Consider the following 16,923-nt stretch of genomic DNA (forward strand, 5'->3'; position numbering starts at 1 on the left):
CGTCCTCTCCCTCCTCCCTCTGCTGAATGGCAATCCTCCAAGCACTGCCCAACGGTGGGAGCACCGCTCTGTGGACCTCCCAACCTCCAGCCTCCCTTGTCCCTAATTCACCGGTCAAGCTGCCCCCAGCCAGTCCACTGTTTAAATACCTTTGCTACTACTCTCTCACTTGCAGGAAGCAAACACTTACAGCTCTTCCCCATCTGCCCCAGCTGCCTTTCCCCTCACCCTGCCCACCGGGTGCCCTAAATGGACACGTGACCAGACTTTGGGGCTGGGGCAGGGGCAGCCCCGGACTTCCCACTGGGCCCAAGGCTCCCCTCGTCACTTACTTCTTTTTGTTGTTGTTGTTGCTGTTTTGTTTTGTTTTGCCTTGTTTTGTTTTTAATTTATTTTTTATTTATTTTCGGCATAACAGTATTCATTATTTTTTCACCACACCCAGTGCTCCATGCAATCCGTGCCCTCTATTATACCCACCACCTGGTACCCCAACCTCCCACCCCCCGCCCCTTCAAACCCCTCAGATTGTTTTTTAGTCGCTTACTTCTTTCCTGGAAAAACCAATCGCCTCCCTTCCTTTAAAGACCCCACCAAATGCCCCTCCGCCTGAGGCCTCCTGCCCTTCCCAGGGCTGATGGTCCCCCCATGCTCGGTGCGCCCAAGGCACTTTACACAGACCTCATCCCCCATGGAGCCCAAGCGAGGCAGTTTGCAGGCTCCTCCCCCAGCAGCTTGGCCAACAGAGGCCAGGCTCAGTTCATCTTAGTGCCGGCCCACGGTGGACACCCCAGGGGCTGGGTCAGCGAATGAAGGACGGATTCAGTGAGCAGACCTGCCGCCCGGGGTCCCTCCTGTTATAGAGTAAACAGAGTCTTACACAGAGCTTATTTTGCACTAACTTGCAGGGGCCGAAAAATAAACAACTTGCTCAGAAGTCTAAGAAATCCAATCTCAAAGCCCTTCACGGGGGAGGGAACACGTGCATGTGACCGACCGCGCACTGGAATTTCAGGAGCCCCGGGTTTCACAGCACCCGCTCCTGTGGGAGCCCGAAGCCCCCACAGCCTTCTGCAGCGACAACGCTGCCATTCGTCGCTCTCAGCCTGCCTCAGGATCGGCTTCGGCTGGACGTCTCACTCCGCATTTACTTTGCAAGCAAACGTAATTAAATGTGAAGGCCTCCATCAGCTCCAGTGAATCATCGGTCTGCTGGACGAGGGAGCAGGAAAGACAGTGCGGAACACTGCTGGCCCCGCAAGGGCCCGGGTCGGCCCTTCCATCCACTGCGAGTCTGGAGTTAGAGCCGGAACGCAGGGCCATTCTGGGTCTGTCTCAGAAGCAGGAAAGCCTCCAAGAGGGGGAATGGTTTCTGAATAATAAAGAGTCTGCTGGTTGGCGTGGAATCTGTTCCTTGGTTTACGGGAAGGAATGCTTGGGGCTGAGTCTCTCGTCTTTTCCTGCAGAAAGTGGGACAGAACCCAAAGCCTTCAACCTCGCGGGCTTCTCCCCTCTGCCTGCCAAATCCCCATCCAGTATTCACTCCACGGGTTTCACCTTTTCTCTGGGTGCAGTGCAACCTTGCACAAAGCCCGTGCTCCAAAGGCGGCCCTAAGCCTCTGAAAAAGAGCAGGTGGAAGGGCCAGCCTCTCTTGGGGCCCAGTTCCCATTTCTGGCACAGGTCAGGCCCAGCCCGTCCCAGATTCCCACGGGGATTTACAGAGCCCACTCAGGGACGACGAGGACCCAGGGGCACCAGCACTGCACCTTCTCTCATAAGGAAGATTCTTTTCATGTATTCCTTCATTAAAAAAATACTTGAGGACCTACTTGGCACCAGGCACTGTATCCATAGTCTGAGGCACCAAGCGTACCCCAGTGGACAAGTCAGGCCAAACCCTGAGCTTTCTCCAGCCTTGCCACCTCCTTCCCCTTCTGATACCCACCCCAGCCCTGGTCTGCTGGTCTCCATGTGATCAGGGACTCTCTGATTCCACGGCTTCTTTCCTCCACCTCCCCCACTAGCTCAGTTTCTCCAAACACAAAGGGCCTCCAATAATGCATTCCCAACCTCACCGTCTCCTGCCTGCCAGCAAGCTGGTAACATACCACCACCCCACCCAAACCCACCGCCGGGGAAATCAGCCACGTCCTACTCCCTGTAATCCGTGACCATCCCTCGAGATGGAGGGATTCTCCCAGATTGTCTGGGTGGGCCTTCAATCTCCAGTCAAGATGGGGAGGGGATCAGGTCACGAGGGGGAAGCGCCTGGGAGTGGGACCAGTGCCCTGGTGGGCGGTGGCCCACAAGCTAGACCAGAATTGTTGCAAATAGATGTGTGATGACCACACAACTGCCGGTATTACTTATAGCCCCTGGAAGACCTCTGGTGACCTCACAGGGAGAGAGGAGACACACAGACACCCGGGGGTTGGCGGGGGGCTTCCGTGCGACAAGGGAGGCTGGCATCTCCAAGCTGACAAGCTCCAAGGGTGGCCGGCAGCCCCCAGAAGCTGAAGGACGCATGCAGGCTTCTGCCCTGCAGGTTTCAGGAACCATGGGCCCCGTGACACCTGGGTCCAGACTTCTGGCCTCCAGACTGTGGACATGTTTTCTTGTGCGAAGGTGCCCAGCCCATGCCTCACTGTTGCTGCAGCCCTCGGGGACCCACCTGTGGTCCTTCCTTCCCCCGTCCTTCCCTCCTCAGGTGGTGAAGGCGGGAACCCAGGCTACACAAGTCTTCGTCTTGTGAGCTCGGCACTCACATACCCCTCGGGAGCCGGGAGCAGCCCCAGAGCCAGCCACGTGATCTGTGGAGCCCAACGCAAAACCAGCTCACGGGTTCATTTGTCCAAAAGTGTTCTCTTTGCCTCTTCCCTCTCTCTCAACCTACCCCGGTGGGCTTTACTTGCTATTTATGTCCCTCTCACTTGGGCACAGGGATACGTGTTGGGGGACTGCAGGCTTGCACGGGCATCGGGCCCAGCCGCACGCCCACCCAGGCCTCGGCCGGGGGTGCAGCTTCGTGGAGGTGCCTGAGCCGGATGGGTGGGGAATGACCTATGACCTGTGACGGGGTGGGTGCCATCCCTGATTACACCAACCCAAGGCCACTCAGAAGGACAGGAACATCTAAGGAACCTGTTGTGAGCCCAGCTCAGCAACTTAAAACCCGTATCTCCCATTTTTGCCAGACCCTGGAGTAACTATTCCTTTTCCCAGATGAGCATGGTGAGGGCCCCAGCAGTGAAGTTACGGCAAACCCTCCCCAGAAGCTGGCATTGTCTTTCCTTAAATGCTCGGTTCCCGTGACAGCCAAGCCACCGACCAGCCCGCACAGTGATGGAAAAGAAAGTGACTTATTTCCAGAGAAGGTTTGGGGCAATTTACACCAAGAAAGATGCAATAAATCCAAAAACCACTGAAGCATAAAATAAAAGACAGCCAAGGAATAAGGTGGAGAGGCAAATATTCTCACCGGAAAACCTCGGCAGAAGGGGAAGACCCCGGTGGCTACAGAGAGCTCGGCTCCAGGGTGCTCGGCTCCCCTGCACCTCCAGGACATGAGGATCCCCCAGCCCTCGTTTTCTGGGAAAGGCCCATCCGCCAAGACAGAGAACGTTTCTCTTACGGCAGAGGCCCGGGGAGAACGTGCCGCCTGCGTATCCGTGGCATGGGCACAGAACAGTGGGATGGATTTCTAGAACTGGGGGACAGCAGTTTCCCAGAAACATGGAGAAGCTCCCGGTTTGGCCATTTCATAAAATCTAGGCCTCGGGGGGCCCTTTGGGAGGACTCGGGAGACTGCCCTGCATGTTCCTTGTCGGTGGGGACGAGATGGAGACGCCAGGAGCCATCATGGGCTGAGTGATGACCCCCGTGGACAGGGCATGCCCCTTCTCCCCACTGCTCCCAATACCTCCAGACCCCAAAACCACAATACCTCCAGACCCCAAAAATCTATTTTCAGCACACCAAATGGTTTTAAAATCCCCCCAATAATATTCCCTTCTTTGAAAAGACGGTGGGTTTTGTTGCTGTTGCAATAAGGGTGTGTTGCTGACATAATTCCTTTTTTTTTTTTTTTTTTTTTTGGCCAGGTAAAATGCAGCAGGAGGGCAGGAGATGTTCATTTGGTGGCCTTGGCAAATGCCAACCTTGGAGAGGCTCCTAGAGAAGAAAACCACCCCAGCAGATGGTGTGAAGGACTCATATATTGCAGGCAAGCGTGGAGAAGTGAAGGGACAGCTGCAGCGGGTTGGGTCAGGAGAGCCTGTGGCCTCCCTCCAGGCTTGAAGCACTCTGGGTGGCCAGAGCAAGAGACCGGCAGGCCCGGCAGGAACTGCACATACACCCGGATCCCTGACACGACCCCTCCCTGTGCCCACAGACCAGCGGGGCACCCACACACAAGCCCAGCCTCCTCGTCTGTAGATCAGACTGGAATGGTTAGAAGGTTCTGAGAATAAGCATCAGGTAGCCCACCCAGAGCTGGAAACACATCCTCTTGGCTATGCCTTCCCTCCTTGCCCAGTTCAATTTGCCTACCACCACACACCCGCCAGCACGCACCCCGCAAGGCAGACAGAGCCCTGGATACACTTTCAAGGAGGCATCGAGGCAACAAGAAGCCCTTTGCAGGTGCATCTCAGCCCAGGGTCTCCTGACTCCTTCACAGGACTGTCCCTGGTCCCTGCAGGGAGAAACTGCTGACCTCCTTAGTCTTAGCAATCAGCTCAGAAGACAAGTAAGGAACCTTGACCCACTAGAAAACGTGACTGTGGGTCTTGCTGCTTTTCCTTGAATCTCACTGTGCCATGAGCACGGGCAGAGATGGTGAAGGGCCTCACCTTATGGGCAAGGGCTGGGCAGGTCTACTTCTGACAGAGGCACATTTGGACACACAGCCCAGGTTCCGTGTCCTGTGGCGCTCCTGTGAGGACGGCAGTGCCAAGAAGAGGCTGCCCCTTTGGAGAGCTGGGACAGAGTTCCATCAGGCAAAACAAGCTCTTTCTTGCTCTACAACCCAGGGGAAGGGAGAGTTAGAAGGCCAGGGCACAGTTGTTCGGAAGTGTGGAATAAGGGGTCTCTGTGGGTTCCAGGACCCCAGGCCTCTGATCCAGGTATGGGGAGCAGAGGGCAGAGACCAGGAGGGGCGAGCAGAAGGCAGCACCCCACTTGCATCATGCTGAATAAGGCCAGCTGGAGGTCAAGAAGGAGCCCTGGGGTGAACGGCACTGAAGATTCGGGCCACCTAAGGACTTCCTGCGGGAGCCACTTGTGGACACAGCACTAAACCTCCCTGAGGGCAAGGGGAGGCACGGAGGCAACAATTGGGGTTTTTTTTTTGTTTTTGTTTTTGTTTCAATCTATGTAACTGTTCCACGAGCCTGGGAGCCTCTGGGTATGCTTCGAGAGATCTGGACCCTTCCAGGTCCCACAAAACCTTATTTGCAGACTTGCTCCATGCTGGTCTAGGTCCCTTGCAGAAAGGCGGCAGGTGAGCCATCCCTGAGTTCCTGTGCGCAAGGCCACTCACAGTTGTGAGCCCCAAAACTGTCCTTCCAAAAGATTAAAAAAATAAATAAATAAAACTGGAACTTGAGTAAAGAAAGACCATTGGCGACTTTCCTTTGAGTAAACTGCTCACCTCATCTCTATGGGGCCTCCCGTTCCAGGCCAGCCCCTTAGTACGCATGACTGAGAACCCCATGCCATGTCCAGGTGCTGGGGCCAGTGAAGAGAGGAATGGGGTTCCAGCCTGCCCCCAAGGAGCCCACAATCTAACACGGCAGGAGAACCACAGCTGGTGGCCGTCACAGTCAGACCCTGGGTTAAGTAGCAGTGAGCTCAATCCTATGTGTGTCGAAGGCCAGATATGAACACGATTAGCAGGCAACAGCCAAGCTGTCTGGTCCCCTGTCTCCGCCTCCACGTGACCCAATAGGAGGCTCCCCACAAATTTCCATCTTCCTTAGTGCTGGACCCCTTGACCTAGGTGGCTGACAAGTTTCTCCTTCAGGGCCAAGCCCAGCTGATCAGCAGAGCGACAGCGGTCACTGTGTTAGAAGGATTTGAAGCCAAGCCTGCAGGTCTCCCTGCAGGAGGGAAGCCGGGTGGGTGAGCCACGCCCACCGCCAAAGGTGGAGGAATCGTTCATCTCCCACTTTCAGATACTTCACTTCCCCAGCTCCACCCAAAAAAGAGCTCCTCTAACTCGACACCGCCATGCCCTTGAGAGCAGGTTAGCCTGATTCATCCCTCCCGACTCTCCTCTGGGTCTGAGTGTGCAAGAGAGGCCCGGGGTACTGCTCGCCCCAGACCATCAGCAAAATACATTTGGACATAATTAGTTCGCTCAAGCCGTCCACCACCAAGAAACAGGCTAGAAGGTTTGCACTGATGCCTAATTGTTGCTGACACTGAAGGTAATTAGCACGTAACGTTGAGCGGCTGGACTGGGACTCGGCTGAGCTGACGACACAAGACCAAAGCATCAGGAAAGGTTATTTCCAAAGGGCTGGTAGGTGTCACTGAACTTGCACGGCCTCTCACCTGCGTTTGAACCAAGTCCAGTACCAAAAGCTCACGATCAACTTGATGTTGTTTTATTAAAGCCTTTGTGGGACCACAGCACCAGAGGACTGCTCTGTTGAGAAACCCTAACGCTGATTCTGGGACAGAGAACACCAGCGTCTGAGGGTATACATCCCCCACTGTCCCTCCAGTGAGAGTCTCTGATTGCCGCTGGTCTGGCTCCTCTCTGCCAAAAGCACGGCTTTCCTCCTTGTCTCTTTCCTGTCAAGATGGACGTGTCCATGGAACCCTACTTTCCATGCACTGCTGTAGCTGCCAGCAGCTTGTATCTCAGTGGTCTGAAGAAAACCCCGGGACCTCGTCTTTCTAAATCTTCCCCTTTAAGACCACAGGTGGCCCATGCCTTCCACTCACATACCTTCTGGGTGCGTTCTGTTTGTAAGAACATGACATTTACTCTGGGGCACTAATTTCCAGAATAAGTGTGTATGCTAGAGGGCTAACTCTCATATTCCCGAATAACCTCAGACAGGCACCGTGAAGAGGGCAAGCTACCATGCTGTGTTCTCACATGTCATGGACCAGTAAAAGTGGGGCCACCACAGGAGAAGCCGGCCCCTCTCCCATGTGACATCGTGCATGTTAATACATAAAGCATGTGGGAAAATGCCTGCCCATAAGCGCCCTGTAAGTCCTTACCTTCACTAGCTAGCGGCAAACCTCTCTTTCTGATTCATCCTAAACCATATCCAAAAGGTAACCCAGCCCACTCTACCAGAAAGAAAAGAAGGTCTTGGAATGAAGCAGCCCCATGCTCCGAGGCTAACTGCATCACCCCAGGTACGCTGGCAGAAGCAATCAGAGGCATGCCATCTTGCAGAGTGGCCAAGAGCCTGCAGCACGATGAATGAGAAGCCCTCGTCACCCCGTGGGCACCCTGTGAGCTAGAGCTATTATCCTCAGGGGACTGGTGGCACCAAAGGAACAGGACCTTCTCCCACGGATCTTTCCCATCTGCAGTCAGGGCCCCGTTCTTGTTTAGTAACATCTCATTAAGGAGCCGTCATCGAAAACCTTCATTTTATTTCTATAATCAGCATTATATAAACAAATGGGGGAGGGGTGATGGCTTTCCTTTCCTTTGTTTTTCTCATTTTTCCATGTCTTTCTCTCTTCTAAAATATTTTATTTATTTAGAGAGAGAGAGAGAGGGAAAGTGAGAGGGAAGGCCCAGGGGCAGAGGGAGAGGGAGAAGCAGACCCCACGCAGAGCGGGGAGCCCAATTTGGGGCTTGATCCCAGGACCCGGAGATCAGGACCTGAGCTGAAGGCAGACGCTTAACCGACTGAGCCACCCAGGTGCCCCTTGGGTGCTTTTGTTATCATAAGATCTGAGCTTGTATTATATCAGCCAAAATCACACAATGCAGGCAGACCCAGCATTCTTCTCATAGGACTTGACAGAAAATGGAGATGTTCGATCATTTCAGAGTATTTCAGAAAACTAAATGCAAAATAAACAAGCCTAAGGAGAAGCACGGCCCTTGGGTTCTGTTGGACTCTCAGAGGCCTTTCATTTCTGCTAGACTTGCTAAATAATGTCAAGATCCGAAAATGTCAGTGACACCTATTACCGGAGACTATGATTTCGTTTTTAATGGTCAAAACCTGGGCTGTTATCTCCTGTTCGGCTTGCGGAAATGTCAGGAGGTGCACCCGTGAGACCCAGCCGGCCTGACGCACATCTAGGACAGGCTCGCGGTCCTGGTACTTCGGATCTCTCATCTGGAATTCATTAAGTGGTAATACTATTAAGCTCCCAGTCAAACGGAAAAAAGAACTGTATTCATTGGAAATGTGAAGGTATTTGAATGTCAGCAACCAGGCCCTACCTCTAGGGACAAGGTTTTCTTGAAAGAAGTGTTACTATGGCAACAAGTCTGTTTTCCTGGTGATTTCACCATCTCCACGTTTTTGTCACCAAACCTCACTGTCCAAAATGATGTGGAATATGTTACAATGTTTCGTGTGGATGGGGTACCTTCCCCCACCATGAGCCAGCCTCCGTTCGGGGTACCCCAGCCCCAAGGCAGGAGCAGGGCATCTCTTGGGAGGTCAGACAGGTAAATGGACGTGGCTGAGATCACCAGATGACAGCGTTGGTTCTAGAACGCTGCTCCTTGGTCTCCTAGCTCCACGTACCACCTAGGGTACCCTTCCACAACATCTGAGTCCCAGATGCCTCTGCTGCACGCCCAGCTGGACTCCCCAAAATTCACATATTGCAAACCTGATCCCCGATGGGACTGTATTTGGAGGCAAGGCTTCTAGGGAGGTCATTGAAGTTAAATGAGGTCACAAGTGCAGCCCCGGATGGGATAGGGCTGTGGCCCCATAAGCAGAGATGATCTCTCCCTCTCACCTCCCACCCCATGCCCATAAAAGAAGGGCCATGTATGGATACAAAAGTGGTCATCTACAAACCAGCCCGTGGGATTTTACCAGAAACCATGTTTGCCAGCACCTTGATCTTAGACTCCTGGCTCCCAGAACCGTGAGAGAAATAATGACTGCTTGGTAGACGAGCTGTTGTCCCTCCTCTTCCAGCCAGTGCCAGGAGGAGTGTCTCAACTCCTGGGGCTGGGAGCAGGGGAAGGAAAGAAAGTTGGTGTGGGCAGCCTGCTTTGCTCGAGTTCCTGAGAAGACACCATGAAGTGTCCAGAGTGGGTAGGAACACGGATCTGGGTCTCAGATGGCGGGTGGGGACTGGACACACAGAGCAAGGTGTCCACTGACTCACAGAGGAATTTGGAACCAACCTGTGATAAGATCTGTTGCAGGTGAATGGTACCTGCACCCCAGTCTGTCTGTGGAAGCCCTCACCCCCATGTCTCAGAAGGTAGCCACATTTGCAGATTGGGCCCTTAAGGAGGCACATAACTTAAAGCATTAAGACAAGGCCCTGTTCCAGTCTGGCTAGTGTCCTTATGAGAACTGTGGCCACACCAAAGGACGGCCAGGAATGGGGTCTCATGGAGGAAACACCAGGCAAGAACTCCACGAGAAGACAGACATCTGCACGACAAGGAGTACGATCTCCGCAGGAACCAACCCCCGCAGCACCCTAATCTCGGACTTCCCGCCTCCAGAACTGGGAGAAAGTTTCTGTCCTTGGAGCCCCATCCGTGGTACGTTGTTACAGCAGCCCTGGGCAGAGGAGCACGTACCCCACAGACAAGCAAGGGATTCTGCAGGGAGACGACGCAGGTGAGTTGGAGAAGACCAGCAAGGGGTGAGGACCACTGTAAAGATCGAGGGGAGCAGCGGGCAGCCTCCTGTCCCCCGTACCCACCGCGAGCACGCATTCCCTGGCAAGGCCATTTACCTGCTGAAAGCAGAGGCTGCTTCCAGGAGCAGGAGGGACAAAGCTAGGGCTATACTGAATGCAGTCAGGCAGAGGGCCGGCCGTGGACCCAGCAAGAGGAAAGACATTTCAGGAGGCTTGGGGTGAAGGGCAGACCGGATGGGGCAGCAGCCTCGGGGGACCAGGCATCCAGGGAAGATTTGACAATATCGTCTTCTTTTCGTTTCGGGTAAAGAGCATGTCTGCCATGTGAGAAACTCAAGACTTTTTGCAGAAGAAGGGGAAGTAGTGCGTAGCTGGGATAGGACCCATCCTACAAGATCTCACAGAAAACGTTCAGCACCCTCACCTGGGATCGTGGACGGAATTTAATATGGAGAGGACGGTGAGCAGCATTAAAGGAACAAGAAGGTATGCTGCGACACCCAAGGACGGTCATTAAACACTCAGACCCCCAAATGGAAGAGAGCAAGAAATAGTGATGCCCCCATCAGGCAAGAATGGGAACCGCGTAGGGAAGACGCCCTGCATTAGAGGGGCGCGTGGGTGGCTCCGCTTAGCCTGGAGCCTGCTTGGTACTCTCACTCTCCTTCCGCCCCTCCTCCCTGCTTTCTCTCTCTTTCTCTCTCAAATAAACAAATAAATCCTGGTGGGGGGAAAAGGAGAAATTGTGCATTAGAGGACATTTGTCTCAAAGCTACAGCATCGACACAGGGAGGGATGGAAGGAAAACCCTGATGTCTGTCTCTGCTCACCTCTGATCTCCCAGAGGCTCCTGCAGACAAAGCCATCCAAAGACCGAGGACAAAACTGCACAGCGAAGGAGCCAAGCCACAGGGGTCACACCCTGGGGCACAGAGCAGAGGGGGCCACAAACCTGGGGGATGTGATGGGTGGATCGATCATGCCTGCTTCCAAAAGATACGGTGAGGTCCTATCCCCCAGTTCCTCAAACTGTGACCACTCTAGAAATGGGCTTGCGGCAGATGTTCTTGGTTGAAATGAGGTCACACTGGAGTAAGTAGGCCCTTGTCCAGCAGGACTGGTGTCCTCAGGACAAGACAGCTGCATGGAGCCAGAAGCACAGGGAGAACACTGCGTGAAGACAGAGGATTAGAAGGATGAATCCGCAAGCCCAGAAGGTCAAGGACAGCTGCCAAGGATTGAAACGGAGAGAAAGGCAGGGGCAGAATCCCCCCGACACTCTTCAGGGAACACATGGCCCTGCTGGCACCTTGACTTTGGACTTTCAGCCTCCAGAACTTTGGAACAATAAATCTCTTTTGTTCTCCAAGGGGCAATTTGTGGTACTTGGTGAGGGCAGCCCTGGGAGACGGCTACAGGGGCACATTTGGGAAAGGGCCATGAGCAAAGCCCCTGATGGTACTCCTGGGTCAGGAGCAGAAGCTGTAAGTGAGCCTCCTGGGAAGAAGGAAGGGCAGGGCAGTTGGGGCGGGGGTGGACATTCCAAAGCAGATTAAGGGCAAGCCCTTTCTTCTCCAGGGTGGAACAGGCAAGGTCATCTGCCCAGACACAGGGCTGGGGGCTGGAGTAGGAATAGGAAGGGAGAGGGAGGTTTCTGAAGGACAGAACTGTAAGGGTCTGGGGTACCCACCTGCATTAAGAGGCATCCGTATGATTGGCCATATGTTCTTGGGATTTTTCTCCAGCAGTAACTATTCTGGGATGGGACCCAATGGGGACGTGTGTATCAACCCCAGGCTGGGGACCTTCAGTATGGACCCTGGGGAGAAGCACGACCCAGTAGGACTTTCTGTGATCCAGGAAATGTTCTTTATTTTCTTTAATTTTAATTAAATTCAATTAATTAATATAGGTATTATTAGTTTTAGAGGTAGAGCTCAGGGATTCATCAGTTGCATATAACACCAAGTGCTTGTTCCATCCCACGGGCCTCCTGAATGCCCATCCCCCAATTACCCCGTCCCCACATTCCCACCTCCCTCCCCTCCAGCAGCCCTCAGTCTGTTTCCTATGATAAAGAGTCTCTTACGGTTTGCCTCCCTCTCTGGTTTTGTCTTATTTTATTTTTCCCTCCCTTCCCCTATGCTCCTCTGTTTTATTTCTTATATTCCACATGAGTAAAATTATATGATCATTGTCTTTCTCTGACTGACTGACTTCGCTCAGCCTAACACCCTCCAGTTCCATCCACATTGTTGTGAATGCTAAGATTTCTTTTTTTGATGGCTGAGAAATCTGCCCTGTCCAGTGAGAGAGCTAGGAACCACACACGGCAACTGAATGCTTTAATACAGGCTGCCACAACCGACCAGCTGCATTTGTTTTATTCTCGTTAATGTAAATGGAAATAAAATCAGGGAGCTCTCAGCTATCAGATTGGACCCAACATGCCATAGAGCAGAAGGCAAGGAAGGGCAAGGCTGGTTTGAGACAAGGAATGCGCTCAGGTAGCTGGGACCACAAGGTCGGAGGCCTAGCTGAAGGCTCATTCAGGCAAAAGAACAGTCTGGAATCATTGGATTCTTTATTTAGCTTCTGAAGGAGGAAATCGGTGCTGGTCTAGAAGTTGGTGGGCAATGCCTTAGACATTTTTAGGGTTGACAATTGTATTGAGACATGAATCCTAGAAATTATGATTATTCTCCAGCACCATAGTTCTTTTCACCATTGACATAGGCCACTGTGTCCTCCAAGTATCCTGGGCCTCTTACGTGTGAGCAGCTTTCTGAAATGTTTAAAAGCTTCCCAGATGAGCCAAGGAGATGTGTACTAGAGAAGTTGCAGGCATGATATTTTCATGGTGCTTCACTGTACCATTGGACACTTCCCCTAGTGTTTTAAAGAAATTCCTTGGGTTGAGGGGGAGGGATAAGATGCCTTTTGATTAATTAAACCATGTAATAAGTTATTTGCCCTCTCCTGAGTCTTATTAAGTTATTCCATAAAGGAGTCCATAAAGGAACTATAATGTCTGGAGAAAAATATTTAACCACCTGGAATCATCTGCTAAATTTCTCACTGGTTTTCTTGAGGACAAAAAGCATTTTTGGAAACTTGGCAGTCCCCTTTGCTCACCACCCCCCCCCCATAAATTCTTGGATCCTTAAATGGGGGAGCCATGCTCCCAGGCATATTCCAGAAAAGCAAGCTGGGACAGGGTCTCTGGGCAGAAACCCAACCCAGACCTCCATACTCTCAATTCAGACCTCTTCCACTAGGTAGGAAATGTCACTTCCTGTGCACCACTGACCCTGAGCAATGCAAAAATAGCTTCAATTTCACTCCTCTTCTCAAAATTCCATAAACTCTCCACCAAGGTATTTGCTCAGACACCAGAGGAAAAAAGTACTGTCTTATAAACAATGATACAAAAAAATTCTAAGCGCAGAAGAAAAGTAAGTGTTGGGAAATCTATACTCGTGCCAGTAATGGAAATATGTGCTCGCTGATTGATTTGAGAACGACTGATAAACTGTCCCTTTAAGAGAGTAGGAAGCGTAGCCAAGGGGCGGGCACTCACACAGCTCTGGGGGATGGATGCTCTGTGCCCCGGGTGCCAGGGACTGGTCATCATAAATCTCCAAGTGTGAAAAGCCGCAGGGGGGTAGCCAGATGTTTACAATGATAAAATTCACAAGATGAATGAAAACTCACCTTAGCCAACATTTTTCCCCGATTGACAAAAGAGACCTGCTAACCCTTTGTGGAGGCCAGCTCTGGTCTCTGCTAGTGCCCACTCTGGGGTGCTGCTCTCAGAGCCCCACAGCTACACGCCCCCCCAACAACCCCATGCTCCCGTGCCCCCTGCACCCCCGTGTCACCCTGTGACCCCACGCCCCTGCCCCCACAGCTGCAAAGGACCCCTTTGTGGACAGCTACTTCCCTGGTCTGTGGATTTTCATACCTAACCCCTCAGTGCTCTATTTCTGCTTTCCCCCGCTTGTTCAAACATAATTGAATGAAAAAAATCATTCAGACAACCTTCATTAAATACTGTGGTTTTTATTCTAACATAGGGCTTAAACAATGTTATTTCAGGACTTCTAAAAAACAACCTTTCCCCCCCCCAAAATCTGTGAGGTTGGCCTCATGTCTTGAAAGGCTGGGTGTTATCTCAGTAAAATGAGTGTCCCCAGGCGAAGTTTTCAGAGGGAACAGTCTGGTCAACCCGTACACAGGTGACCAAAACGGCAATATTTCTCTTTAGCCAAACAGCCCATGAGGTCTCTCTTACTGAAGGAACATCCAAAGCTCGCCTTTGGCTCCTGCTGGTAAAGATCAATTTTAGCGCCAGGACGGACAGCACGGTTTACTGATTAATGGAGTCATTCTAGATAAATTGTTTGGTAGTATAGCTAACGTCTTTCATGAGCTACAGAGCTAAACAAAAGGAACTCACTCTGATTTTTGTTCTCAGCAGGAAAACGGAACCATTCAAAATAATATTTTGTGTGTCTCTTCTGAGAGTTACCTGCCAGGTGCTGGGATGGAGGTGGGCGTGGGAGGCAGCCTGAGGTCGGTTCGAAGGTTTCCCGTCTTCCATCTGGATCACACCACACTCCCAGGACGCAGGAAGGCACAGGTTCCCTCGTGACGACTGGTATCATCTGTGGATTTGGCCGGTGCTTGGCGTCCACACCCGCCGAGGCTGCTCCCCGCAGACACACTGCAGGTAATCAGAGAGAAGCCTGATTTCCCGGGGCTGTCGCTGGTGAGTCCTGGCACGGGTTATGTTGTTTGGTTTTCATTAGGGAACCTGCGGATAGTTGCTTTCAGAAACGCAGCCGCCCTGAGGCTGAATGTGGGAAGTCTTGGCCAAATTTCTGAGAGCTTTGTTGAAGTGCATAAATCAGTCTGCTGTGCCCAAATGAGTGACAGCTTTGTTCTCTCAAAGGGCACGGGTCTCATTCATTCATTCCTTATCCCCGCGGTACACTTAACTCCTCTGAATGCTGGGCACATTTGAGAACCCGGAGACGTCAAGGTGAACGGGAGTGTCTCCTGTACAATGGCTCTGCTGCCCTCCTCCCAATGCCTTTTAGGTGAAAACTACAGCACCAGTTAGAGAACCCACAAGTGAAACAAAACCCAGACCCATTCTCTTCTCAGTCAGGTGCTCCCAGGTGGGTGTGGTGCCTGACAGCAAAGGTGTTTTTGGCTGTCCCTTCTCTGCCACCCCTGAGATCACCTCAAGACGGAGCACTGAAGGCGCTGGGGGCTCAAGGACGAGTAGAGTCAACAGCTACCTTGAAAAACATGTAGGGTAAATTCTAACGAAGCTCCCTCGAAGAATTCCACCTCCTCCAGGAAGCCCTCGAGGGCCTGTGGGGCAAGCTGGAGCCCCATCGCTTTGCCTGGCTGGTGATGTGCCACAGACCGAATTAGCTGACCTCAGGGAATGCTGCCTGCTGACCACGATGTACTCAGGGCCCGGCTAAGACCGAGAGTAACATCAATTGAGTCATCATAGGTGGGGTCAAGAATTTGTTTTTTATTTTCCCCACTGTTAGCAATTTTTGGAAATATGTGAATTCCTCAAATATTCTACACGTAACCACAGGGTGGGGTTTTAAAAACTAATCGCAAGGGGCTGTTAAAATGGGAAAAGAACTTGACGTTTGAAATATAAGAACAAACCCCCTCCAGTAAATCGGTATTAAAGAGAGTGATGATACAGAAAGAATTCTTCTTTGAGGGGACCATGAAGGGTGCACAGCAATCCGTGGCGTCCAGATAAAGTTAAACCTGCCAAGTGTCCTGATGGGCGAATGGAGCTAATCCAGGATTCTTGCGATAGCCTCCGCGCCCCGCCTACAGGCGCAGGCGTTCCCAACAGCGTCCAGGCCTGCCCATCTCAGGCTTCCCCATACATCCTCCAAGCTATGTCGTGAGGAGAATGCCACACCCTGCAGCAAGAGAGCGAGAAGAGGCAGACAGGCGAGGGGGTCGGGGAGGGGCCGCTGATGGACACGTGCGAGGTGCTGGACTGTCGCAGAGCTGTCTAGATGACCTCTCACCACACACTTTGAGGTGGATACCAGAGTGGAGTCCATATCCTAGAGGAGAGGGTCAAAGCTCAGAGGGGCGGAATAAGATAGGTTTGATTCCTGAGCTCTGATGCCATCTCTGAACCAGAACATGCTAGAAAGACAGCAACAAGCAGTTGGCAGACAGAAACCGCCAGCTTTGGGGGATGGGCGGCACTTGCTTCTCAGAGCCCAGCTGTGAGCTTGGTGGTCCATTCCACAGAAATCCGAAACGAAAGCCTGACTCGTTGAGCTCCTGGCTTCAAAGACTTAAGCTGGAGGAATCCCGTGAGGACTGGTCTCCTGCGGTCATCTGGCCCACCCGAAAGCCAGGGACATTTGGAGACCCGCAGCCCAAAGTGGAGTGAAGCACACTTCATCTGGCCCGAAATCACACCACCTGACCCCCACGATTGTCATCCCCTCAGTCTTGGCCAGCTTCTCGGAGCTGCATTAAAATCCAAATGGGAGCATTTGGGCCGCATGTTCCCCAACCGAAGGAAGTGCTGCCAGAAAGAGCAGTCACTCCCTTGTCTATGGAGTCAGTGTGCTTCTGTGAGGCCACCTGTGTTGCCAGGCACCATGGGAGACCCCTGAGCTGTGGAGGTGCTGAGGCCGCCCCCCCGCAGCGAGGTCGGCTCTCCGAATAGGATTGAATGAGAAGCCACAAAGCAGAAAAACGTGCAAACATTCAGCTTGCTGACCATCGGAATGTCTGGGTGTTTTCTGGATCAAGTAACCAAAAGTAGACACTGCCCATGAATGAATAGCTCATTACAGAAATGCTTATTGAAACAAGGATCAGAAATGCAGCAAAAAGCCTGGCCCTTCTCTCTAAAGGATCTTCACCGAATAGTGCAGCCTCTGATTGGCCTCCCCGAAGAACAGTATCCAGTTTCAGACATTTCAGGATTTTACACCAAAAAATAAGCCACGTGGTTTGGGGTTTCCGCCTTCATCGCCTACCCTATCTTTCTGGCAGCAATCCAGCGTCTAAGAACAAACTTTCCA

General features: G+C 52.3%; 1 long non-coding RNA gene across 2 annotated transcripts in view; it reads right to left on the minus strand.

The window, feature by feature from the left end:
* Window positions 1-16,629, minus strand: part of LOC123387993 — a 35,537-nt gene extending 18,908 nt beyond the window's left edge. The window contains exon 1 of one of the 2 annotated variants that reach the window (XR_006602518.1): window positions 14,358-16,629. This is a non-coding gene — a long non-coding RNA (uncharacterized LOC123387993). The remainder of the gene's footprint in view (window positions 1-14,357) is intronic. The other variant, XR_006602517.1, reaches the window with a different exon arrangement.
* Window positions 16,630-16,923: the final 294 nt, after the last annotated feature.

The sequence above is a fragment of the Mustela putorius genome, unplaced genomic scaffold (assembly GCF_011764305.1).
Source record: "Mustela putorius furo isolate JIRA1106 unplaced genomic scaffold, ASM1176430v1.1 tig00003869_pilon_pilon_pilon, whole genome shotgun sequence".
Lineage (NCBI taxonomy): Eukaryota > Metazoa > Chordata > Mammalia > Carnivora > Mustelidae > Mustela > Mustela putorius.